Below are 26,994 nucleotides of genomic sequence, written 5' to 3'. Positions count from 1 at the left end.
ATTTATTTCAATAACATAATGCCCTTAAGATTCATCCAGGTTCTCATAAATGGCAGGGTTTCCTTTATTTTCATGGCTGATTTGTATTTTTTATTTATACACCAGACTTTCTTTATCCAATCATCTGTCGATGGGTGCTTAGGTTGTTTCCATGTCTTGTTTATTATGAATACTGCCACAATGAACGTGGGAGTGCAGATATCTCTTCAAGATAGTAATTTCATTTCCTTTAAATATACACCCAGAAGTGGGATTGCTGAATCATGTGGTAGTTCTATTTTTCATGTTAAGGAATCTCTGTACTGTTTCCCATAGTAGTCCTACCAGCAGTGTACCAGGGTTCCTATTTCACCACACCCTCTCTAGCAGTTGTTATCTCTGGTCTTTTTGTGATAGTCATTCTAATACATATACGATGGTATCTCATTGTGATTTTGATTGGCATTTTCCTGACGATAAGTTACATTAAGCACCTTTTTATATACTTGGTGGGCCATTTGTATGTCTTATTTGTAAAAATATCTATTCAAGTACTTTGCCCATTTTTAATATAGCTCTGATGGTGGGTACATATATAGTTATAATTGTTATATCCTCTCGATGAATTGACCCCTCTATCATTACATAATAACCTTCATGATCTATTGTTAAAGTCTATTTTGTCTGATATATAAGTAAGCTACCCGTGCTCTCTTGGTTTCCATTTGCATGACATACCTTTTTCTATCCCTTCACTGTGAGCCTGTGTGTGTCCTTAAAGTTGAAGTAGGTCTTTTGGGCATCATATAATTACGTCTTGTTGTTTTTTCTTGTGTGTTTTTCCCCCACTCATTCAGCCACTCTATGCCATTTGATTGGATAATCTAGTCCAGTGATGGCGAACCTTTTGAGCTCGGTGTGTCAGCATTTTGAAAAACCCTAACTTAACTCTGGTGCCGTGTCACATATAGAAATTTTTTGATATTTGCAACCATAGTAAAACAAAGACTTATATTTTTGATATTTATTTTATATATTTAAATGCCATTTAACAAAGAAAAATCAACCAAAAAAATGAGCTCGCGTTTCACCTCTGATACGCATGTCATAGGTTCGCCATCACTGATAGTCCATCTATATTGAAATAAGTTATTGATAGGTAAGGATATTGCCATCCTTTACATTGTTTTCTGGCTCTTTTGTACTTCCTTTGTTCCTTTCTTCCTTTCTCATTGCCGTCCTTTGTGAGTTGATGATTTTCCATAGTGATATATTAGATTCCCTTCCTTTTATCTTGTCTGTATCTAGCATAGATTTTTGTTTTGTGTTTATTTTAAGGCTGACATAAAACATCTTGTAGATATAACAGTCTATTTTAAGCCAATAACTAAACTTTGTTCTTGTATGAAAACTACCCTTTTACTCCTCTATGCTACATTTTAGGTTTTTGATATCACAATTTATATCTTTTTATATTATGTATCCATTAACAAGTTGTTATAACTATAATTCTATTTAATACTTTTCTCCCTGTAGCCTGGAGTTAAATGGTAAACAAATCATCATATTATACTATTAGAGTTTGCTGAATCTGACTGTATATTTAACCTTTGGCAATATATTATACATTCTTATGTCTTTTTTTCAGATTAACCTTTTTATTTTATTTATTTTATTTTTTAAAATTCTAGTTTGTTTAAAGTATTACATATAGTATTACATATGTCTCTTTTTTCCCCCATTGATCTCTCCCCTGCCACCCCCACCCCCTACATTCTTATATGTTTTAAATTTATGTTACTAATTAGTGTCCCTTTGTTACAGCTTGAAGACCTTTCAGCATATCTAATAAGGCAAGACTAGTGGTGATGAACTCCCTCAGATTTTGTTTGTTCGGAAAGTGTTTATTTCTCCTTCACTTCTGAAGGACAACTTTGCCAGGTAAAATATTTTTGTTGGCAGTTTTTTCCTCTTAGCACTTTGAATATATCAGCCCATTCTCTCCTGGTCTGCAGATAAATCCACTCATAGCCTTATGGGGATTCTGTTGTATGAGAAATTTTTTTCTTCTCGCTGCTATATATATTTTTGTTGGTTTGTTTATTTTCTCCTCCTGGAACTTCAGTGATGCATAGTTTTTTCTCTTAACAGTGTCCCGTACGCTTTCCTCATTTCTATTCATTTTTTTTTTCTTTTTGTTTCTCTGACTTGGTAGTTTTAAGTGATATATTTTTGAGCTCACTGTTTCTTCTGCTTGGTTGGTGCCGTCTGCTGTTGAAGCTCTTACTGACTTCTTCAGTACATTCATTGTATTCTTCAGTTCTAAAATTTCCTTTTGGTTCTTCTTCTGTGTATTCTTTCTCTTTGTTGAACTTTTCATTTTGCTCTTGTATTGTTTTCCTGTATTGTCATTGATTGTTTATCTGTTCTCTTGTAGCTCTCTGAATATCTTTAGAACAATTATTTTCAATTCTTTATTGGAAAATTTCTGGATTTCCATTGTTTGGTATCAGAAACTGGAAATTTACTGTGTTCCTTTGATAATGTCATGTTTCCCTGATTCTTTGTGATTCTCAATACCTTTGCATAGGTGTCTACACATTTGAAGAAGCAGTCACCCCTTCCAAAGTTTATGGACTGGCTTTAGTAAGGAAAGACCTTCAAGTGTGTGGGGGTACAGAGTGCAGTATGTTGTAAGCTCGGGTCTAGTGGTTCCGAGTACCAGTGTGGGTGTGTATGGCAATTCTGGGTCTTGGCGGTGGGGCATGGTGTCTGTGACTCAGGCTGCTGGAGTCCATAACATTGGCAGCTATTGGTCCTTGATGAGCACTGTGGGGGCTTTTCAGTGGACACCAGGGTTGTTGGTTCCTCAGTGTCACCTCCAGGTCCAGTGGCTAGGGACTAGGGAAGGCAGTGTTGGTGACTGAAGCCACTGGTGTGTACATCTGGGCTGTGGGATCCAGCTGCTGGTGCTATATTGTGACAGGTGCCGATCTCAGAAACACACAGAGTGGTGGGGGTAGGGCAGACATCAAGGGTTGGTGCCAAGTGTGGGGGCACTGGCAACTGCAGGGTCTCTGGCTGTCAGTGTGCAGTCCTGTGGCTGCAGAGACTTGTCATGGATGTGCACAAGGCAGGGAGTTTGGTGACAGCAGTGGGGCTGGAGGTGTGCAAGTACAAAGCTGAAGGAGCTAGCCTGGAGTGTGTGCACAGTGGTGGGTCAGCCATGGAAATCTAGGCTGGCATCTTACACTCATGCGGCTGCAGAAGCCAGGGCAGGATGTTCATGCAGATCCCAAGCTCTGATAAGGAGGGAAGGAGAGGTGTGGAGAGTGATTCAGGCATCTGGAGTCGGTATAATTAAAAAATAACAAAACCTGTAGGGTGAAAACCAGTGACATCTACAGGGGTTCTGTTGCAGCTGTACTAGTTTCCTCAGTGGCTAGAACTGCTTAGGGTCCTCTGCAGAGGGACCACTCTGGGAACCGTAATCATTTCTGCTGTGCAGTTGCTACTGCTAGTCCCTTCCCTTCTTCTTTGTCCCCAGCCTTCTCTATATGTCTCAGCCTTGCTGGTCTCTGGGTAGGGTGAAACGGATGTAGATTCTCTGTGCAGTGTCCTGGAAGGCTGGGGAAGCTGATGACTCACCCTGCTTTCCCTTTCCCAGCAAGGGAACCTCTTTCTAGCTGGCGAGTTCCCTCTTGGCACTGAGCAGTGCCATCCTGGGGGATGGGATGATGCACACAAAACGGAACTGTTCTTCCTTTCCTTTTTGTGCAGTTATTCTCAGGTGTTTCGTTTTTGTTTGTTTGTTTTTTTGCTTGTTCCACAGTGTTGCTAAAGTTTCTTACTGGACTCCCGATTCCCCCAGAGCTGTTTTTGTTGATGGATAGCTGTCTAATTGTTGATCTGTGTGGGGAAACAGAGGTTGGGGTTTCCTACTCCACCATCTTGGTGATGTCACTCCTTAGCATTGATATTTTCTAGTGATTGTGATGGCGAAAGAGTTCATAAATTCATTGCCAACATGTTTTGGACTTAAAACCAAAGCTGAAGAGGTCTTGAGCCTCTATCTCATCTCTGCCCTAAAAGATCCTTTTCTAGTTTTTGCATCTGTTGATATGTAATGTTTGGAATTTTTGCTTTGGGGGGGTCAGAACTTAGAGCAATTGTGGGCAAATGATGTTTCTTGTAACATCCCACAAGGATCAGTTTTTTTGTTTTGTGTTTATCAAAACACTGCTTTGATTTATTAGTGTCCTTTATAAGTAATTCCTACAAACTAGGGGAAAAGTTCCTGCGGAGTAGAAGTCTTGTCTTCAATTTCGTTCCACTGCAGCATCTAATATATTTTGTTTCCATAGTGGATGCTTATAAATATTTGTTGTTTTCACATTTTGTACTCAGGCCCACTGATGCTGGGGAGGAGGGTCACTCAGTTGGTAAATCTTAAACACCCAAATTAGCTTATCAGACTATGAATTTTGTTAGCAAAGTTTGAAAACGGTTTGTGGTTTTTGTTATTTTATTGAGTATGGCAAACTTTATTTAAGGCATAGCAAGGCCTCCTTGATCACAGTTATGTATTGCAGAAGTTCAGAATGAAAGATTTATAAAATTTCTCAGTCCACTAATATGAACTAGACAGAAAAATTAGCCATTGAGTAATAGTAAATGTCAGTGTTTTTTTAAATTAACTTATTTTTTAGTTATAAGGAATGCATGCATTTTATTTATAATAGAGCTTCAAGATTTAAATATGCTGCTCAGAATATCTTCCCGTTGCTATGGGGAGTTCTGTTATTCATCAATGTAAGGTTTCCTACTTGGCAGCATTATGTATTTATGATGGCATCTGTGTTTGCTGGTTGTTGCATTTGCAGTGGAACTTGTACTTCAGCCAGTTGACGAGGGAGGGGAAAAGAAAGCAAATTAAACTTGACTTCTTGGCAGGGAAGCAGTAGCTTCTTGTTTCTTGGACCCATATATTCCAAGAACACCAAATACAACTGCAGTTGTGTGCCATAGTTACTCTACCTGTAAGTGACCATTTTTGCATTATAGTAACTTTGCATCATAATATAAAAACCCCAAAGTTAAAAACTAAATATAATGTCTTGTTGATTGACATTAGCCTCTGTAGAACGAAGCTTTATATATTGATTGATTTTAGTCAAAGGAAAATCATCATTATCATTAATATCATTGTATAAACTTTTGTTTACTTAAAACAAGTGAAAATTTAAATGAACTTTTAAGAGAGAATAATAGAATAGAAAATAAAAGTAAACGCTATATCTGGGATTTTTTTTTTTAAGAAAAAACAACTTTCAGTATATGTTTTAGAGTCAGTGCACATTAAACTCAAGCCAATATTCTAAACCCATCTATATCTACCACATAAACTTGGGATATTTTATGTTCTTGAAGGTTATTTGCAAATATACAAAGAAGTACCTTATTCACATTAAGAATATAGAAGCACCTTCTTAATAGTGATTCTTAATATAAAGAACCAACAATTAACTCCTTAATGTGAACATATTAAATTATATTTATTGTAATTTATAGATTTGTAGATTAAATTTATTATAATTTATGTATTTTATTTTATTTTTTTGAACACTGGCTGTCTGTGAGGCAAAGTTGAATTAAATATCTACTAAGTTAACTTAGAACTTTGTGTAAAACCCAGCTATGTTACACAATTATATTTATGGGTTTTGGAACCTTATTATAAGTGAATACTCTGGTTGTGTCAGTATGTATAAAACAGAAGGCAATATGGACACAAAAATCTGTGAGAATTTACTAATTAATTAATTAATTTTATTGAATATATTGGGGTGATATTGGTTAATAAAACATACCGATTTCAAATGTACAACTCAATAAAACATCATCCGCATATGGCATGAGTGTGTGCTCAAGTCTCTTTCTGTCCCCATTTATTCCCCCTTTGCCCACTTCCATCTGCTCCTACCTCCCTTTCCCTCTGGCTATCACCATGTTGTTCATGTCTGTGTGTCAAAAAAATGCATATTTATTTTTTGCTTAATCCCTTCACCTTTTTTAACTCAGGCTCCCAACCACCCTCTCCTCTGACAGCTGTCAGTCTTTTCTCTGTACCTATGCTTCTGTTTTATATTGTTTGTAAACTTATTTTGATTAGATTCCATGTAAGTGAGATCATATGGTGTTTGTCTTTTTCTGACTGGCTTACTTCACTTAGCATAGTAATTTCTAGATCCATCCATGTTGTTACAAAGATAAAATTTTCTTCTTCTTCTTCTTCTTTTTTTTTTTTTTCGGCCGAGTAGTATTCCATAGAGTAAATGTACCATAGCATTTTTATCCAGTCATCTACTTATGGATGCTTGGGCTATTTCCAGATCTTGACTATTGTAAATAACACTGCAGTGAACATAGGGGTGCATATACTCTTTCAAATGAGTGTTTCAGGTTTCTTCAGATATATTCTCAGAAGTGGGATTGCTGGCTCAATAGGTAATTTCACTTTTAATTTTTTGAGGAAACTCCATACTGCTTTCCACAGTGGCTGCACCAGTCTGCATTCCCACCAATAGTGCGTGAGGGTTACCTTTTCTTTATATCCTTGCCAGCACTTGTTTGTTGATTTATTGATGATATCCATTCTGACAGGTGTGACATTAAAATAAAGCCAAATTGGATATAGTCACCTCTATAGTTTATTTTGTTTGTATTATCTGTTGAGGTACAAAAAAAAAGAGATGCATTTTTAATGAATTTTTATCAGACAGATTGAACTAATGGATCAACAGGAGATCATTTTGAGGCAAATTGGCATATTTATTGTGTTTGTATTCACTAGTATGTATTTCAACCTTTTCTTGTGTTATCTTTCTTTAAGCAATGACTGGTTGTTGGTATAAATTAGGTAATAAGAGACCGAAATTAGATGATTTAAAACTAAGTAATGATTAGTACCTTCCTGATGACCAGCAGTGCTCGGGTGAGTTATAAAAGAACAGCGACTGTATCTGCAGCACCTTTCTCTGATTTCTGATGGTCACCACACATATTACAGCACTGGTACTCCCAGCCTTTCCAAGTGTTCCGTTTTAGGTGGATAGCTACACATGATTTTTATTAACATTTTAAGAAGTAGATACTAAACAGATACCATTGTTAACTTGAACATCATGATCTCTTCAAAAAACCTTGTGGACCCTTGAGAATTACTATTTGGGAAATGCCAAATAGGAACTGATGTAGGCATAGGATTCCATTCAATTCTTAAGAAAAAGAGAGAATAGGAGAGCAAAAAGTTAGAGACTGAATTTAAGGCTTATTAAAATTTGGGGGGTGGAAGAAGAAAAATATAGTAAAGGACAGAGAACTAAGGAAATGTAGCAGTTAGAGAGCAATCACCATGGAATGAATGAATGATATTACATACTTTATCTCATTGCATATGTACACTAATTTAAATGAGAACGTTGCAACGCAGAGAGATAAATAATTTGCCCACAGTCACTTAGTAAGTGGTGGAGCAATGATGAGTGAAAGTAAGATCTGAAATAAAGCTCATGCTTCTCCTCAGTATTCCTTCTCTTTAATATCCAGAGATGCCGGAAAGAATCAGAAGAGGGTGACATAATAAAAGTTAAAGGAAGAGTTGCAACAAGAAAGTGTTCTGCATTACATGTGGCAGGGCCTTGAAGTGCCACTTCTAGCATCCAGAAGAAGCAAAGCCATATTCTGTGGTGTTAAGGAGACATAATTGTCTCTTTCACACACGACTTGTGCTTTATGCTGTTAGTGTTGTGTCTTTTATTCATTTTTTTTCCTGGTATCCCTAAGGGTTAGTACAGATTTTTGCTTACAGTAAGCACCAGACTGAGATCTTACAAGTACATTGACTACCTCAATGATATAATGTTTTCTAGGAAGTAAACAAGGGCTAGCACATGAATTTATTATAATTTTTTTGACATTGAGTTTGAAAAGTCACCTATAAGAAAGATAAATACCTTATGATCTCACTAACATGTGGAATCTAATGAACAAAATAAACTGATGAACAAAATGGAACCAGAAGCATGGATACATGGAACAGTATCCAGTGCCCAAGGGGAGGAGGGGGGTGACTGGATACAGAAGGTGAAGGGATTAGCTAGAGAACATATATGCATACCCTATGGACACGGACAATAGTTTGGTGAAGGCCAAGGGAGGGGGAGGCGGGGATGGATGGAGACAGGCAAAGGGCGGTCAGGGAGAACACCTCCAATAATGCCAACATTAAAAATTCTTAAAAGAATAAATTCTAAATGTATTTTTATTAAAGAATTAATTTTTTAGAGGGGTTTTAGGTTTATAACAAAATTAAGAGGAAGGTACATAGGTCCCTGCCCTTACACTCTCACCAGAGTGGTACATTTATTATCACCCGAAGTCCATAGTTTACCTTAGGGTTCACTCTTGGTGTTGCATTATAGTTTTGTTGGACAAAATATAATGACATATATCCATTGTTATAATGTTATATAGATATTTCCTTTGTCGTAAACATCCTCTGTGCTTTGCTTGTTTATCACCTCCCCCCGCAACCTAGCAACCACTGATCTTTTGTCTCCATAGTTTTTTCTTTTCTAGAGTGTATTTTCTTTTAAATTGTAGCTACATGGAGTTATGAGGTTTTATATTAGTCATATCTGTAATTCCATCTATCTTCCAAACTGGAATCATAAATAAAACTTTGATAAAAATTTAAAAATTGTTTATAAGAATAAATGTTTGTTAACATAACCATATAAAAATACACATGGAAAAATAGTGCCCTCAAGTGTGATTGAAAATAAAGTTGTTAAAGAAACAAACAAATTTTTAAAAAGCAAAAAAAGAAAATGTAGTTGTTAAGATTCTGGCCATTAGATTCTGTTCTTGTTGGTGATTAAAATAAAAAATACTTTTATTAATTTTACTTACAGAACTTAGAAAGGGTATAGGTGTTATTTAACATTTCTCTTTTGTAACAGGTAACACAATTTTTTATTTAGAGATTCTATATCATAACATAACAGCATCTTCTTTGTATAGAATTTCATATTAACTAGAGAAAATAAAGAAGCTCAGTTCAGGTATACAGAAGTTTTGCTATGTAAAAAAATCTCACACTTAGTTTTTTATGACATATGGAAATGCTTTTTCAGAAAAGTTAAAACATTTTGAAAAACTAATTTAGTAACATGAATATATATACTGAAAAGCAATCAGTGTTTTCTACTTTGGTATTACCACTTAGCCAGATTTGGTAGAAAGGTAATTCACAGAAATTCTGTTTGTGCACATTAAAATATAACTTGATTTAGAATATTGTCAAATAGAAGAGTCTAGAAATATGAATAAAAGAAAGAAAAGACTACCAGTTTGTGGCATAAATGTAAATGATGACCTATTACAAGATTAATAAGCAGCTTCATTAAAGTTTCATTTAATTGTAGGTTTTGATGCAACACTTAAAACATTGCTGTGGCTCAACTAAGTTATTCAATCGGGTAACAAGGAAATGAATAAGATTATGAGCCTTGTAACAAAGCCCTGAAATGAAATATCGCTTGGAAAATAGCAAGCTGGTTATGTGCCAGGGGAGGAGAACATATTAGAAGCACAAATGTTCCATCAGAGCCTTGTTTTTGAAAAGGAATAAAAGGAGTAAGTATATTACCATTTAAATGTTATTTTGTACTCATTAGACCTTCATTTCTAACGAACAAATGACAAAAGAGGATCAGGATTTTTGTAGAGTGAGTAGGAGCTATTGATCCCTTTCATTTTAAGTATGTCTTCTCTTGATTCTTTAATCTAGGACTGTTTCTTTTTGCAATAAAAGTTCAGGTAAAGGGCTTAAGCAAAACACACACACAAACAAACAAAAAAAACACACATAAAAAACCCCAGCAAACTCATACACATGGACAACAGTATGGTGGTCACCAGAGACAAAAGCAGGGTGTGGGGAGGTAGAAGGGAGTAAAGGGTTGATAAATGGCAATGGAAGGAGACGTGACTTGGGTTGCTGAACACACAATACAATATATAGATTATGTATTATAGAATTGCACACCTGAAACCTATATAATTTTATTAACCAATGTCACCCCAATAAATTCAATTAAAATAAAAAGGTCAGGTAGACAAATCTAAAGCAATTATTACATCAAAGGGGATCTGGAACAGATAAATGTCTTTTAGAACCTGAATTATATATTTAAAAATACAATCTTCTACTTTCTTTTTTTTTTTTTTTTTAAATATATATTTTATTGATTTTTTTACAGAGTGGAAGGAAGAGGGATAGAGAATTAGAAACATTAAAGAGAGAGAAACCTCAATCAGCTGCCTCCTGCACACCCCCTACTGGGGATGTGCCCACAACCAAGGTACATGCCCTTGACCAGAGTCGAACCCGGGACCCTTCAGTCCGAAGGCCGATGCTCTATCCACTGAGCCAAACCAGTTAGGGCACAATCTTCTACTTTCACATAGACCAAAAAGCTTCATATTTTCCTTTTAAAAGTAGAAGACAGAAAGCTTTTGTAGTTTAGGACTGCAGACTAAACAGTAAAAACCTCAAATCATGGTCAGCCTTACTTCCCAATATGGCTAAAATACGTTGCTCTATAACAGAAGTTATATTGCCTATAGAAAATATTCTATATCACAAAGCACCACTTTTAAAATAACTTAAATTCCAAATGAACAAACTCGTTAGTATTATAAGAATTCAACGTTCCTAAAATTCTTTGAACCTGAGGTAAGAGGTAGAATCTGATTTATTTATACTTTTTGTGAAAGATGACTTCTTAGCTTACCATGTGTTTGATTAGTCCCCTCTTCCTAAAACTCCAAACATAGCTCTGATTTGCTATGGCGTTTGCTGAATTTTTAGGACTATTCTGTTTCCCTTTAATCAAATGAAGATCTATTACAAATCCAGTTTCTTCTTTGACTTGAGGCAGTAACTAGCTCCTGCATCTTTAAGCCTGAGTCCCATTCTCCTGCCATTTGCTTTGTTGGCAGTTTTGCAGCTCAGTATGCTTTAGTTAGAAGGATATTTAACATTGTGGCTGATTTGGACGGCTTGAAATAAGATAGTCAGCTGGTGGGAGCCAATTCAGGCCACACATATTTAAGACTTAAATGCTGAATCTGTATGGGGCATGTAACTGTTCAGGAAATTGCCAAACAGGAGTCACACAACCTAAGTGCGGCAGACTGGGTGTGGTCTAAAATGGCCGAGCTTTCCAAATTTCCTGGCTTCCCCCCTCTGTCTGGATTATACAAAATCAATTTCCTTCAGTGTTGAAGCATCTAGCTAGCTCTTTTGGTTTATTTTATTTTTATTTTTTTTAACTAAGAGAAAAACTGATTTGAGGGGAAAAAGCTATGGCTCAACCATAAGTTTGTGTTAAGGATAAAGCTCAGTGGCAATAAAATACCCAAGTCTGTGTTTGTGTGGATCTAAGGTGAGCAAAACAACAGGATCTAATTATGTTGGGAAAGTAGAAAAATTGGAATATGCTGAATCTATCCATCTTTCTAATCTTTGAGTAAAAGCTGAATTCTTTCTCCAGTTGTGTTAATCCTTCACTTCTTTAACACTCATGAATTTAAAAGCTTGTGTAATTCTTATTTCTAAAGTTGTAAGAATTAACCATATAATAATTATAAATAGTACTTCTACATACAAAGTACTGAATGGATGATAGGTACTGATTAAAGTAATGGTTATGTATTACCACTACTACTAGTAATGCTACAACCACTTGGGTCATTATCATGAATTTTCTTAGGTATTTTCAGTGACTTCTCATCCAAATAAAGTGCTGGAGAAAGATTTTCACTGCCTCTTTCAAAATCTTTCGTGAGAATTTCCTTGACTCTTCTTCTTGGCCTACTATTTGAAGGGTTTGGGATGCTTTTCCTTTACTTCTCTATTCTGCCTCAGGGAAAAGTTAAGTCCTCCCTCATTAGTTTAGATAATATTTTGTATTAAAGCATATACTAGTAACTTTAGGACTTAATACTTTATTGTATTATTGACTTTATTTAACAATTTCAAATTTATTCTCATCTCTTCGGTGAGTTCATAGGCTTTTAAAATGCCATCTGAAGTCATTGCTTTACATATTTTATATCTTTTCCTCTGAATAATTTTCATAATATTCAACATCATGGTATAATTCAGCCCCAGGAATTATAGATGCTTAAATGATATTATTATATTAATTGGTCTACATTTCAGGTGAATAAATAAAGGAAGGAAGCAACTTAATCTTCCAATGTAGAATTTCATCTGACATGTACCAGAAGAAAGTATAATTCTGTCCATGGGCTGGGTTCTAACTGCCTAATAAAATGCCACTGGGATGTACTACTGAAACCTTAAATTCAATTTGCCACAATTAAAAAAAATTTTTTTCTTATACTTGTCTGCTTTTTCTTGGTTAATTTATTTACTATTGTTTTTAGTCACCAAAATGTAAACCTTGAACCTATTTTCTCCCCTTCATGGTCTTTAAGGCTCTCCCTCTGAAATACCTCTAGAATCTGAATGTCTTTTCCATTTTTTATTTCCTTGATTCAGAGCTTTATTAAGTGATTGCTTTATGTTCCTAATTGGTCTTCCAATCTCTCTAGCTTCCCAAGGTACCTTAGCAACCGTTGACTCTTTTGAATTTCTTATGGAATTAAGTCTGACTTTCTTGATAGGACCATTAAGGTCCTTTCTTGATTCGGTATTGTAATTATTGGTGGGTAAAGGTAGGACTTTAGAGTCACACACAGACCTGGATGCAAATGTCATCTTTACCACTTTCTGTGTGATTGCTCAAGCAGGTATCCCAACTTTACTAAGAATAGTTTCCATGTTAATAAATTGGTAATGATAAGAGCAATAACTGTGTTCAGCTCCTAGAAATTTTGTGAAGATTAAATTAGCTATAATCTATTTATAGTGCTCAGAATTTAAGTGTTCAATATGGTAGTTTCCATTTTTATTTCCCATCATTTCAGCCACTATGTCTATTGCTACTATGCTATTAGTTTTCCAATTTTGTCTATCTGCTTATGTTTTCTCTTTTCTACCTGATGAACTCCTACTTGTTCTTCAAAGACCTATTTATTTTTTATTTAAAAAATATTTTTATTGATTTAAAAGAGGAAGGGAGAGGGAGAGAGAAATAGAAACATCAATAATGAGAGAGAATCATTGATTGGCTGCCTCCAGCATGCCCCCTTCTGGAGATTGAGCCTGCAACCCTGGCAGGAATTGAACTTTGACCTCCTGGTTCATAGGTTGACGATAAACACTAAACCACAATGGCTGGGCATTCAAAGTCCTATTTAAATGCCACCTCTTCGTGAAGATCTCCTTGGCTGAACTGACTTAATCACTCTTTTCTAAGTGTCACATTACATATTACTAATAATCGGGTTCATAACACTGTTATAGCTATATATTTGGAAGATGTTTTCCCTGATACATTTGAAAAATTTTGAAGGTAGAGACTATATCTAATTCATCTTTATGTCCACAGTGCCTAGCACAGTGGTGAATGAAATAAAATGCAAATATTTCAACTTGTATTTCATCTTGGTTTTAAGCTCTTTTCCTCTTGAACTAGTTACCTCAAAAGATGGACAACTAAAAGTCTTTCTTAAAAGTAATTTAAAAAATAGTAAATTAAAAACACTTATTACTAATTTAGCACTGCTACAGAAAGTTTGGAAGATAAAGTAAAAAGCCACCCACAATCATACCATTGTCACATAATTTCTATTATTCTTTTGGCACTTTTCCTTCTAATTGTTTTTCCATAACCACATATTTGCATAGTTGTAATTTTAATGAACATTCAGTTTTTTGTTCTTTTTGTTTTTCCAAAGTATTATGTTTATATACTTCATATGCTATTACAGAGTATTTATAACCATTATTTTAAAAAACTACTTAATTATTCAAGCGAGTAATTATTATTTTCTCCCCTTCCTGAGTATTTATTTATTGTTGTATATTTCTCTCAATTCTTCCTCTCCCTTCTTGCTATTTTAAATAATGCTGCAGCAGACAATTTCATAAAAGTAGCCTTTTATATCTATTGGATTAATTCCTTTATATACATTCATAAAATGAGTAGGTGAGTTCAGGTTAAGTACAAGAATTTTGGTATGGCTAGTCTGCAGGGTATCAGAGAGAAATTGGTAAGAGCTGAGGTTGGAAAAATAGGCAGTCACCAAGTCATGATGAGCCTTCATACCATGCTACCAAATTTAGATTTAACCTATCAGCCATTAGGAACCATGGAAGTTGTTGAGCAGGGGGCAGGGTTTAAAACAATACCCACACTATGGTTGTCACATGATGCTGTGCATTTGGCAAAACTCATATAATTGCAGACCCAAACGAATAAATTTTACTAGATTTCAATTTCAAAATAAAGAAAATAAATAAAGATCACTTTGGCAATAGTATGGAGGATGAGTGACCTTTTTCCTGTCATAGTTTTGGGTTATCTTTGTCCTTAATCCTCTTCTCTAAAGTTGGATAATCAAGAGTAATGTGATCTTGGTTCTCTTCATTTTAGCCAAATGCATTTAAAATCTCTAGACTCCAGGATTCAGTACGAAATCAAAGGAGCAGCAACAGCTTTTCCAGAATCATCTTCCTCAACCTGAGCTATTACGAGTGGGTAGGAAGGCTGGCACTGCCAGTGGAGCTACATGCCTTTCCTGCAATGCCAGCATTCAGAAAATCTTAGGCAATTTCTTTTCAGATCCAAGCTAAATTCACATGGAAGCCAAGCCTTTTTTTTTTTTTTTTTTTGGAGAATTACTTTTCCAGTTGCACTGCTGACAAATCCTTCCTTCCTCTGTAGTCATTTCCTCACATTGCACTGCTTTTTCGTCATGTGCTTGCTGAACCACAGCAGCACTTAGTCCCACCACCTGGGGGATTGAATCTTGTGGTGTGTACTTCAAGAGCCATCCTAAGTGTCCCTGGTTTTGTTACCTGTTGTTCTTTCCACATGTTCTGGTTGTTTGTGGTCTTCCTACAGGAGCTACAGTGAGGGTTTTAATCTTCATTAACCAACAAAGTGATATCATTCATTCACACAAGCAGAAAACACTCTTCCATCTTGTCAATTTTTTCTTTATATCTCACTGTTAACATTTACGAGTAAGCAAGTTTTTACTAAACTTTCTTACCATTTGCTTTTGTCTTATTACTCTCAAAAGAGAAAATATGAAAATTTTTCTAGAGAATTACCTCCAGGACAGTATTCTGTATTACACCAGAAGGAAGGACAGCTAAAAGGAGTGATAATTTGACCTACCCTAATTATGTTCATTTGGTGGTATCTATAATCCTACTGCTCACCCCTCTTTTGAATAGAATATCAAAAGCCTGAGGTATCTGAACCCTTGCCTACCTTCTACATACATCTTCTTTCTGCGTACCCTCTTTGCCTCTTACGAATTTTCAGCAGACATATTCAATTCATAAAATGAAGATATGATAAATTCTACTCTATTTGTAATAGAAACAATCACCAAAGCTCAAGTAAATCTCTCTTTGGCTCTCCTCTTTTATTTGAGAGAGTCAGAGACAAAGTAAGTATAATTGTTAAGAGAGATTTTTTAAATCATCAACATCTCAAGCAAGGTCTACATTAAGTCACCTGACTATCCTATCCTTAGGTCTAAAATGCTAGAAATTTTTTTTATATAATTATGAGGCTGAAATACTTTAAAAATCTTTCTAAATTATTAAGGAAACATCGATTCAAGTATTTCTGATTATCTACTGGTCCCTCAAAACCAAGTAAGCTTAGTATTATTAGCTCTGTTTTAGAGATGAGGAAACTCAGGCACAGTTAATTTCAAATACCTGCTCAGGGCCACACAGCTAGATGTGGTGAATGAAGAAATAATACCAAAGCTAAGAGTAGTTTAATTATCCTCCCATCCAGCTTGTCGAAGAGTTTACAGTTTCAATGAGAGGATAAGACTAACACATGAAAAAATAGAGAATAATTAAACCCAGAATCATATGGTCAAGACTTTGGGTATAATATTCAGAGGACAGAGTATTTAACGGAGGTTATAGCAATTAGGATTTAGGCAGAATGTTAGACTTGAATTAGGTCTCGAGGATGATGTAGAACTTGTATGGGCAGAGTGGTTTACAACTCAGAGCAAACCAATGCAGTGGGTAAAAAGGAGAATGTTAAGTTCAGAGTGTTTTCAATGTTGCACACATTTAACTTTCTTCTTCAAGTTCAGGCGCCCATCAGCATACCCCATTTTTAACAATATGGACAAATAGACTTTCTTCACAAAAATCTATTTTTAGACTTTTAGAGCTGAAAGAAAATTTTAAAAATCTGTTCTGTAATTTTGGTATAGTGAAGGTTTGTAATTCATAGAAGGTTATTGAATCGCCGTATTGCTTATCTGGAATTCAGTGTGCTTTCTTCACCACCACAATGCTCGGGCAGGTGGGAGTATGAGTAAGGGGGGTGCGGGAGGAGAGAAAGCCTACAGTACTAGGCATTCTCAAACTGTCTCCTTTCCAAGTACTAAGCAGACCCATTTCTGTTTAGCTTCCAGATTGCAGGGCTGTCAGATGGAAAGGGAAAACAAAGTACATGAAGTTTCTTTTAAGGTGCACATGTGGACTGGTGTTTCCTTTCTTGGCTGTTAGAAGGCGCCTTCATCACGGTACAAAGGAATTTTCTCGATACAGTGGGGATTTATTGGCCCAAGTTATAATGTGCCACAGAGACACTTCTTCTCTCTGCACAGTTATGTCTGATGGGTGACAAGGCAAATACACAATAGGCTTCTGAGATACGATGTGCAAAACCAGAAAAGAAAGGAGTTGGAAGATTGAAAAGGAGAAAAAAGGAACAGGGAATAGGTTTGCTTTTTCACCTCAATTTTGCTCTTATGGAAGTCATACTGTTAAAAAAACAAAACAAAACAAAAAACAGCCAGTCCATAGTTCACAGACATTAGCCTTTGGCTAGGAAACAAGAGCTGGTCTTGTAGGAGATAGGTAGGCCAGAAGGTGTAGAAGGAAAATGAGGTTTAAAGAAATGCTTTAATCTAAGAGGATTCTGGGACAGTCATTCAATGGATGCTCTTAAAATCTACTTGGGAGGTCTTTAAAAAATAGGAGTGATACTTTTTCACAAGGTTCTGCTTTCAATGGATGTAGAGAGCTGGACTAGATGACTTCTACTCTTGTCTTGCAAATCTGTGATTATATTCAAGTCATTTAATTAAAGGCATTGGCTTTTGGATATTTATAAATATTTAACAGGGACATATTAGAACGTCTGTCTTGTCAAAATGAAATGACATATTTATTAATAAAGTTAAAAAGTTGGAGGACTAGGGCAAAAATTTCAGAAAGAATTCCTGAAGCCATAGTTAATTGAGAAAGTCATATCTAAATAAATCTTGTTTCCTACAGTAGAAGGAGTGCCTGGAGATATACTCTACTTATAAAGAAATAAGTCTGTCAAGGAGAGCTGTGTCTTTGTCTTGCTTGTGTGATTTGGGACATGCTTTCCCTAAATGAATGAGCAATGTGTGTTCAGGAAATTGGGATCTCCTGCCAGCGAGGCATTGCATGCTATTGCATTGTTTATGGAGAGTTTACATTCTTTGATTATCTTTTATAAATGCCCTGATTAAAGGGAAGAAATTTCAAGCAAATAGGAAGTTGTTATTCAAAGACTTGTTACTTTTCCTATAGAGGCCTCTTGGGCTCTGTTCAGTAAGTAGACACCTATGTACCAGGCATAATTCAAAACATTGGAAAGAAAATGGAAATATATTGACATGGTCCTTGTCATTAATATTTATTGTCTGGACTCTCAGAAAATATAATGCCTAGTAATAATTTAATATAATTAGAAGAAATTTTCCTTGTATAAAGCTAGATTGTTGCTGGATTATTCTAATACTCAGAACTTTGAAATTGTAAAGAGCTTGTGAAATGTTTCCTTTTGAGTCAAGAATCCATTTTGAAAATTACTGGTAGTTCTAGATAAATCAGATTTTCCAATTTATTCATAATGTGGTGGGAGAAAGTATATTTTCATAGATCTGAAACAGCAGCATTGGTAAGGGAGACTTGCAATAAGAAACCGATTTCAAATTTTGTTTCTTATTTACGAAATGGTTTTCTGTCATAACTCTGGAAAACAAGCACCATGAATTTTTCAAATTATCATTAGGCAGCTCTGGCATAATTTATGTTAAGAGGTTTTGGCCTGTTTATGTACCCTGGAATTTGCCAAAATTAGTAATGTGATATTCCATATTTAGCAAACCTATAGAGCAATAAATAAGGACATCTGACTATTGGGGAGTGCTGTTTTAAATTCTTTTTTGTGGCATTCATGAAATGCAGGGGTCTTCCAACTCAAATTCTGCAATATTAGGCAGCAAGTTGTACTCTGAACCAAACCAGATGGTGATCAACTCTGTTCCTATTATCAACTCAATACGGCGATGGTTACCAGACCTTACTTGCAACTTTAACATTTGGAACAGATTAACAGCAGTTAGGCTGAAATGAGAAACCTCCATTTTACTAAAAGGTTCAGAACATATCATGCTGTAAAATCAGAAAGACTAGTAAGAAAAATTATGAGGGAAAGAGTTCACTGTCTACCTGGGTTTCTCCCTGCAGGACATGTTATTTCCCTTTCAGGAGTGCCTTTTTCAAAGGAATTTTAATGTGGAGCATTGTGAGGATTAGGGTCTATTAGCCTATCAGCCTCCAGAGGTGCCCCATTCCACAACCTGTTGTCGAATTTATCTCAGGCTAGCCCTGAACAATCTAGGCCTCGGGCACACAAGGGAGATTGTTTGCACTTTGGTAGGGGGGTCGCGGGGGGGCTTCCTTTGCAAGAAGGTCACACACATACACACACCATATAAATTCAGAGAGTCACTCAGCTACTGAAATTCATGAAACATTTGGGCTGCCCAGGTTTGGCCTATGGATTTAAATGTATTTGGCTAAATGATTTGCTTTGTCTGCTAATGCCATGCACTGTCTATTTCTCATAGCAATCTTTTCTTTGTGGCATCTATTGGTCAAATCAATTTCTAGGGCTTTACAGGACCAGGGCAAATCAATGTGTGCCCTTGAAGTCCAATTTGTCTGCAGGTGAAACCAAGGTAAGGTGAACATTAATGCCAGCAAGTCTTAGAGTTACAGCTACCAGAACAAAATGTAGAAATGGATATATGACTGAGTTCATACCCCATTACACGGTATCAAAAAGTGAGGTATTGAGAGGTTAAATGAATTTTCTAAAGACACAGAGTTGGTTTGTGTAGTAGATGTGATGATGAAGGATGTGAGTGTTGCTAATAAATCAACATTCTTCTATGATCACGATTCAGAGACAGAGACAAAAAAGGTAGGTTCTCCACTTTCTATGGTGGCAGCCCTGCTCTTGTTCTTCTGCTAAGCTCAACAGCTTGCCAGAGAAACCCTTCATAGAGAGGCCAACTGCCTTTGTGCGTTTTTGTTTATTCTCTAGCCAAGATCTTGCTTCAGGGCTGATTGAAAACCCTTTTGCCTGTTTCTTGGTGTGATAGGAAATATAAATTCCTCTTTAGGAATGGGCTTTTGAGGCCTCTTATACTGTACAGATCAGGGAGGATGAAAACAATGCTTAGTTCGAGAAGGATAAGAATAGTGTCTGCTTGAACTGAATCGTGGGGTTCAATTGTTAGGAGTGCAGACAGTGGCATTCAGAGAGACCTGGAGGAGAGTGGCAAGAGGTGATAGAGAGAAAACCAGGGAGGGAACAATCCCTATAAATTGTAATTTACAGGGATTGTTTTTTATCCTAAAAGTAGAAGGAACATTTTAAAATATTTTTTTACTGGAAATAGCATGATAGGATTTGCATTTGAAGCGATATAGATGCAGTCTAGAAGAAGTAGGATTACTAGAAGCCAAGAGTAGATGTAAACCACTTAGGAGGGTTATAGCAGTAGATCAGGTTAATGACAACTTTGACTAGCATTGTCCTTCAGGTCTTGGTTTTATTCATATCTATATCTACCTATACTATAGCTTCATATATTTTTAGAATATCAATTATAGATACTTTGATTTTTTTAGCTTTACAATTTATTGTGAACATATTTTGCTGTTTACTATTCTTATATATTATACATTATTTTTTAATGGCCATATTATACCAATTACATGGAATATTGGGGCAATATTATAGTAGTTTATTGAATAATTCCATATTGATGGATATTTGAGTTTTCAATTTTGCAGTGGACATTATTATGTCTGTACTTATAAAACATCTTTGCTCATGTCTGTGATTTTTTTCATCAGGATACCTTCTTAGAAATACAATTTCTGGGACAAAGAGAACTTAGAAGCCTTACATTTTGTAGAGTATTGACAAATTCTATGTGGCTGTAATTCAAGATCCTTTTGTGGTACTGCCTATGAGTTGTATGGAAGGTCTCCACTCTCATGTACTTCTCTCCCCACACTTGTTAGATGTGATGCTTCCTTATGGTGTAGAGTACCTTATAAATAATCATTGTGCCAGTACCTCTTTTGTTGCAGACACTAAAGTTACATTTTGGAATTGGAAAGGACTTGTGAAATTTGAGTTAAGAATCCTTTTTTAAAATCATGAATAGATCTAAATTTATTAGATTTTCCAATTTACTCAACATGTAAAAACATAGTCCCTGCCCTCAAGCATTAAAAATTTTAAAAAAATGAAACTTCACTTTCTTAGTGCATTTTTAGGTTCACAGAAAAATGCAAACATTTAATAATTACAATAAAAAGAAGAAAAGAAAAATTAGGGACATAAATAGATGTGTATTTTTTGAAGTGAAAGAAAATTAGTTTTCCTTTAAATCTTTTAGACGGTACTATTATAATTGGTTAATGTTTGGAACTGCTTCCAAGAGGATCTGTCATTTTATAGAAGCCTCTATTTGCTTCTGAAACTTAAAGAAATCATCATAAAACTAAATGAAACTTGGTGACAATTTTTTTTAAAAAAAGAGATGATATATCCTATTATTTCTTTCTCTTCTCTAGTCGATATTCATGAGAATTTGCCTCGTGGAGATGATCTTGAATATGCTGGTTGCGAGGGAGTTTTTTCCCCTCACAGCAGTGTTTATGTTTCTAATGAGATGAACATTATGGCCAACTTGGAAACATCTTATTTGTGTTTAATACAATTCCTCATTACAAGCCAAAAACTTACCTTTGAATTAAAGTAATACCTAACTCCCATTCATCGTTATTTTACTTCAAACACTATCTTGCTACATAGCAGATGCTCAGTAAATGCCTGGTTAATTCAGTAACCAGGAAAGCAGCTGTTAATAAATTGAAGACTCTTGTTATGGATCTGCCTTGCTCTGCAGATGAGCCAAATACTCCTGGTTAGTGCCAGAAAAGCATGCTTGATTTAATTAAAGTGAGTGCAGTAGCTTAAAATCTTAATTGATAGTCTGGGTAGCAACTGCAACTATTAACACCTCAGTAACTTTCCACCACTTACTGTGTGCTTTAAGATAAATTCAGTTCTACTGCACACTTATATTTTCTCAACTGTCCTGTGTTCTCAAATAGTAAAAAAATAAAAATAAAATGTTTGGCAGAGCCAGCCAGCAAAAAGACAGCCTAGCCAGACTCTAACCAAATCATCCAATAGGTACCTTGATTTTTGGGGACCTCACAGGTCCCCATTTAATAGGCCCCTTCCTCCATCATTCTACTTCTAGAATACTAAGACCACTCTGGTGTCTCATTTGCTAAGAACATTTTTCTCTGTTAAATCCATGTGAACTAACACTTCAGAGGAAGAGTTTAAACTATTACTTTTTTTTCAGGAGCAACTTCATTTTATTAGGGGATCTTTGAAAGGGGAAAAAAACTTTATGACTCAAAGTAGCAGTGTATAGTGGAGGAGACTTTAGGTGATGACTTATGGGTGCCATTGAGAAAGTTCTTTTTAAGGCGTATATTTGGAAAAGTGCCCCCCTCACTCCACAGTTTATCACACCAGGTAAGCTGATGCCAACTTGATTGAACCTACCTGTCCCCTCTCCTCTGAAATAAGAAGCTGGCTTCATTATATAATCTACCTTCTTCTCCTACTATTTTCTTGAAATCTACGATGATTCAAAAGCTAAATCCAGTGGGTACTTTTTAGCTCCCCTCCAATTTGACTCGCCTTGCTAATGACTTTCCCTTTTGAAACTGTCTTTGGTATCATCCTTTTGATTCCCTCTCCACCTCTTTCAGTATTTCCTCCCTCCCGCCCGCCCCCGCCCCCCCACAACCCTAAATTATTCTCACCAGTTTTCTTTCTTTTCCCACACATACTTCTTTTGGGAAATAAGGTTGGCACTTCCCATATGGAAAGCCTTTCTCTCTCTCTCTCTCTCTCTCTCTCTCTCTCTCTCTCTCTCTCTCTCTCATCTCTATCTCTATTTGTCATTGCGTTATTTCTTTCACTCTTTTGTCTTTAGCTATTATCTCAGTGCCTACCACTTCCTGCCAGGTCATTCTCTCTCTGGAGCTTCAGAAATCCTTCCAGATTTGCCATGTGTATCTTCTTAAGATGTAAATGAAACAAGCCCAACATCAAGTTCTTTGTATTTCCAACTTGCATCTTCTCTTGCATTTCCTATCACAGTTAGTGACATCACCATTTATTCAACAACCCTCTCCTCCTAAACCCACTATACAACTCATGTTTATTCTTGGACTCTCACTTGCACATCCAGTGGACTGCCAGGTTCTTTGGTTGGTCTTTCTAAATTAATTCAATAACTCCTCTCAATACTCAGTCCTTCTCCTTTATCTCCCCTATTTTATTGCAAAAGCCTAATTATAGACTAAATTTTTCTCTTTCAACAGTAATGCTTTTGTCACACTGCTACCGGATATGATCATTTGCCTCTTCATTTAAAATTATGGTAGCTCCCTATGTTTATAAGACAAAGTAGGTAACTCATTCATTCATTCATTCAATATAAGGAGTTCCTACCAAGAGGCTAACACTGAAAAACTATTGGTGAACACAGGTTAACATTTTATATATTTTTTCTTTATTCAATAATCTAATTCCAATGTAATTCTATGGATTTATTTTTTCTTCCTAACACATACTACCCTCTGCCTACTTCTCCCACTGCTTCATTCTTTGAAAGGTATCTTGAACTCTGGCTAGTCACATATGTTATACATTCTGCTAAGATATCATGCTCTACCGTCCTGGTGAACCCCTGCTTGTTGGGAGATAATTCTCTGTGGATTACTTACATTTCTGCACTTCTTGTGAGCAGAAGCCAGTGTTCTGGATTATCTTTGCCAGGATATTTGTATGACAAGCATCCTTAGAAGACAGAGATGGTGTCTTCCGAGCACAGGGAAGGCATGTTTATTGACCATTATAAAAAAAAAATTGGCCACCCTAAGCTCAGGGTTTCTCCTCTGCAATACAACCCACTATGCAGGCAAGTGTTACTTGCCCCTTTTTGGGTCATCCATGGGAATTGGGACTCAGGAAACTGGTATAGGAAAATGCTACTGTTCTGGCTATGACTATGGCTCTGAGTTAAAGCCCTTTCGGTTTGATTCAGGAATCTCAAGTTTTCTACCAGCATCCATGAAACTGTTGCATGAGAGTTTGCTCATAGGCTAAAATCTCAAAACTTTACAGTTCTAAACACATTCATTCATCTTTTAAGATCCAGCTTAAATCTTTCCTCTTTGATACAAATACCACTGATACTTGTAGGCAAATTTATTATAAATCTGTGATCTTCCAGAGCATTTTTGTTGTTATTGTTGTTTTTAAATAGTAATGGACACATTATGTTGTGGTTATGCCTTTCCAAGTCTATCTCCTTGCTAGATTAATAGCCTTTAGAATCAGATACCAAGTCCCAGTTACCTGGTAGCATTTATGGAATACACATTAAGATATTTGATAAACATTGATGAATCAATGAATGCAGTTCTTTTCCTGAATTCCTCCTAGTCCACTTCTTCTTTATAATAGCTGAGGTATTGAGTGACCTATTGAAATTTTACTTTCAAAGCCTCCTCCTCCTACTCTCATTCTATAACTACTGGGAATGATCACTTCTTCTATGCCTTCTATCCCAGTCAGAAATTACCCCACCCTGGAAATATTTAATATTTGAATTGCTTCCCCATTTGTGATATAAAGCCAAAGTCCCAAGAGTACAGAAAATACGTTGAACATCTATGGTTCCAACATCTTATATAAAAGTAGCTTTATCTTACTGTATATGTCCTTATACCCAAATGTAATCATTCTGTTTAAATGATTGCAATTTTCTTTTTAACCCTTAAGATGTTATAAACCACAGCTTGACATTGATTGAATGAATGTGTTTTTTACTTTAATTTGTGATCTGGGGCATCACTCCATGATCAGGCTGTTTTAGCCAACACTGTCGATAACTACTATTCTTTGAGTATTCCACCATCCAGGCTTCTATTATTCAGGTGACATTTTCTGCAGCACCAGTTATTACCTAATTATCTTTTAGAATTAGTTGCAAAAAGAGTAAGAAAACCATATTTAGGAGAACGGTGGAGAGGGTAATAGAAACAAGTTTGAGCATTAGTCAAACCACCAAATCTCATTGGCTTGACTCAGTGAGTCCAGGTTGACTCTTCTTACAGTAACTTGAGAAAAAACTACTTAGATCTCGAGTCTCTGTTATCTTCTCAACTGAGTAAGATGCCTCAACAGGAGAAGAGTGAGTGGAGAGTTCATAAACTCTTCAAATCCCGTTGGTCAAAGATAAATCATATGGCCCCATCAAATTGCAAAATCTGAGAATAGTGGTGAGCATTACTAATGACAACAGAACTAATTTTATTTAAATTTTGAGAGAAAGAGTTCAATCATGTGAAAGAATATCAGGTCTGAGAGGAAATGAATTTATTGGTACCTACTACAGAAGTTCTCTAATTTTTTTCCATTTATGACACCTTCAGTATCTCAGTATTTTTTGCATGGATCCCTAGGCCAAAATAAATAAATAACTATATTGTTAATTGAGTGGTTAGGTCCAAACAATTGAAAATCTATTTATAACAACTTAAAAAACATATTTAAGAAAAAACTATACCTAGTTGAAAGAAAAAAATTATTTTCGTTTTAACCACAGTTACTTACTAAAAAGATGTGTGGGCCTCTTGGGCACCACACACCTCTCAGACATTGTAATCAGATTGGCACCACTACCCTCATTTCCTGTTCTACATTGATTTTCACTCCTATTTCCTTTTTGTCTAGCAACCACCAAAACCCACCTTCACAAAGATATACCATCACTGAGAGGAATGTAATATGATCTAATGTTGAAACTGTGAACCACTTTGAGCTAGTAGTTCACACAGTGGCTGACAGATTTTGAATATTTCTGTATTTCCCTTGAAAATTTGAAATAGCCCATAGCACCCTAAGTGTACTTCAGTGTCCTGGAGTGCCTCCGGGCAGTTTGGGAACCACAAACTAGGTACCATATATAGGTCCCTTACTTCTCACAATAGTTGGAAGGTAGGTGTTATCATTCCCAAGTTGGATGAGAATACTAAGATTTGAAAAGGACATGCATTCTTCCCCAAACCTCCTACTTAGTAATTAGCAGAGCAGAGGCTTGAACCCAAGCCTTCTGGCTCTAAACCCCATTGCATCATGCCATGTGTCATGAGATTTGCAGGATTAAGTTTTTCACAGCTTCCTCTCCCCATGACCTTTTGTGGGTTTCAAGCAATATTGAAATGATTTTTTTTAACATGTGGAAGTGCTTGAAACTCATGGAAATGATTTTAAGTCATGTCTACATTTTTAGCTTTAAGGCACACCTGCTAGAAAATAAATTCTCTTGAGCCGAGATTAAAGAACCTTAAAATGGTTTTAAACTGGCCCCAAGGAAGATTGTTTAAGCTTTGAAATCAAGACAGTACATTTCTAATTAACTTGTAATTATTTTACTGCTAATTTTTAATGTGAAGTTTAGTATGGACCACATACAACTTTTTCTCCAGCTGTCAGGACAGTGCCTAAACTAAACCTTCTTCACCAGCTGTTGCCTAATTCACTATGGTCCATGTTGGAATTTTTCCAGCTCTGCCTGCATGTAATTTCCATGTCTCAACAGACCCGTGCAAAAATGAACCATAACTATAATCTTTCATGTTACTCATAGTTCTATTTAATTATCTGAAATACTACCTGATAAATAGTGCAATCAGAAGAATTCCAGTTTAACAGTAACTACTTCCACATCACTTTTCTGCTCTCATCTAATTTGAAGCAGGTTTTGGATTACTACCTCTAAATTATGTAAACTCCTAATCAATGACTAATTTAAGAATCTTCAAACTGTTGCCTTTTTTCTGCGTGTGGTTCCTAAGTGTCAGTGAATTCAGGCCTAGTCAAATGAAATTTTTTTCTCTAGATTTTTTTAGACCTTTATTTTCTATTGAGCTTGTTGAGGGGATGAAAGATGGGTGGTTAGACCAAAGAAGAGTAAATCCTTTCAACAGAGTATTGTTTTCAAAGAAAATGTTTCTTAATGTAGAATTAAAAGTATATTGACTTTAAATGCCTCTGAAATAGATTATAATTCAAAGAAATATCTGAAGTGGAAAACTGCTCTTTATTTTTTTAAAAACGCATCAACAAAGGGCAGTGGGATGACATTTCTTGAGCACCCTGTCAGTGCCAAGCATTTTGCATTTATTTTGTGTGAATCTAAAACCAACACTGGGAGGTCATTGTTCTTACCTTCATTTTGCAGATGAGGAAACTGACAACTGAGAGTCTGAGGAAATTTCCCAAGTTTACACATGAATAAATGTGAGACCTTGCATTCAAACTCAGGTGG

At 35.8% G+C, this 26,994-nt stretch overlaps 1 long non-coding RNA gene across 1 annotated transcript; it reads left to right on the top strand.

Annotated features, from left to right (window-relative positions):
* The first annotated feature begins 1,814 nt into the window (after positions 1-1,814).
* On the top strand, positions 1,815-26,994 carry LOC138993117 (uncharacterized). Its single transcript, XR_011468230.1, has 3 exons — positions 1,815-1,920; positions 9,468-9,678; positions 26,908-26,994. It is a non-coding gene; the product is annotated as an uncharacterized lncRNA (long non-coding RNA).

The sequence above is a fragment of the Myotis yumanensis genome, unplaced genomic scaffold (genome assembly GCF_028538775.1).
Source record: "Myotis yumanensis isolate MYYU_CA2020_CCGP unplaced genomic scaffold, mMyoYum1.0.hap1 SCAF_15, whole genome shotgun sequence".
NCBI classification, from domain to species: domain Eukaryota; kingdom Metazoa; phylum Chordata; class Mammalia; order Chiroptera; family Vespertilionidae; genus Myotis; species Myotis yumanensis.
This window is presented reverse-complemented; position numbering and strand designations above follow the sequence as displayed.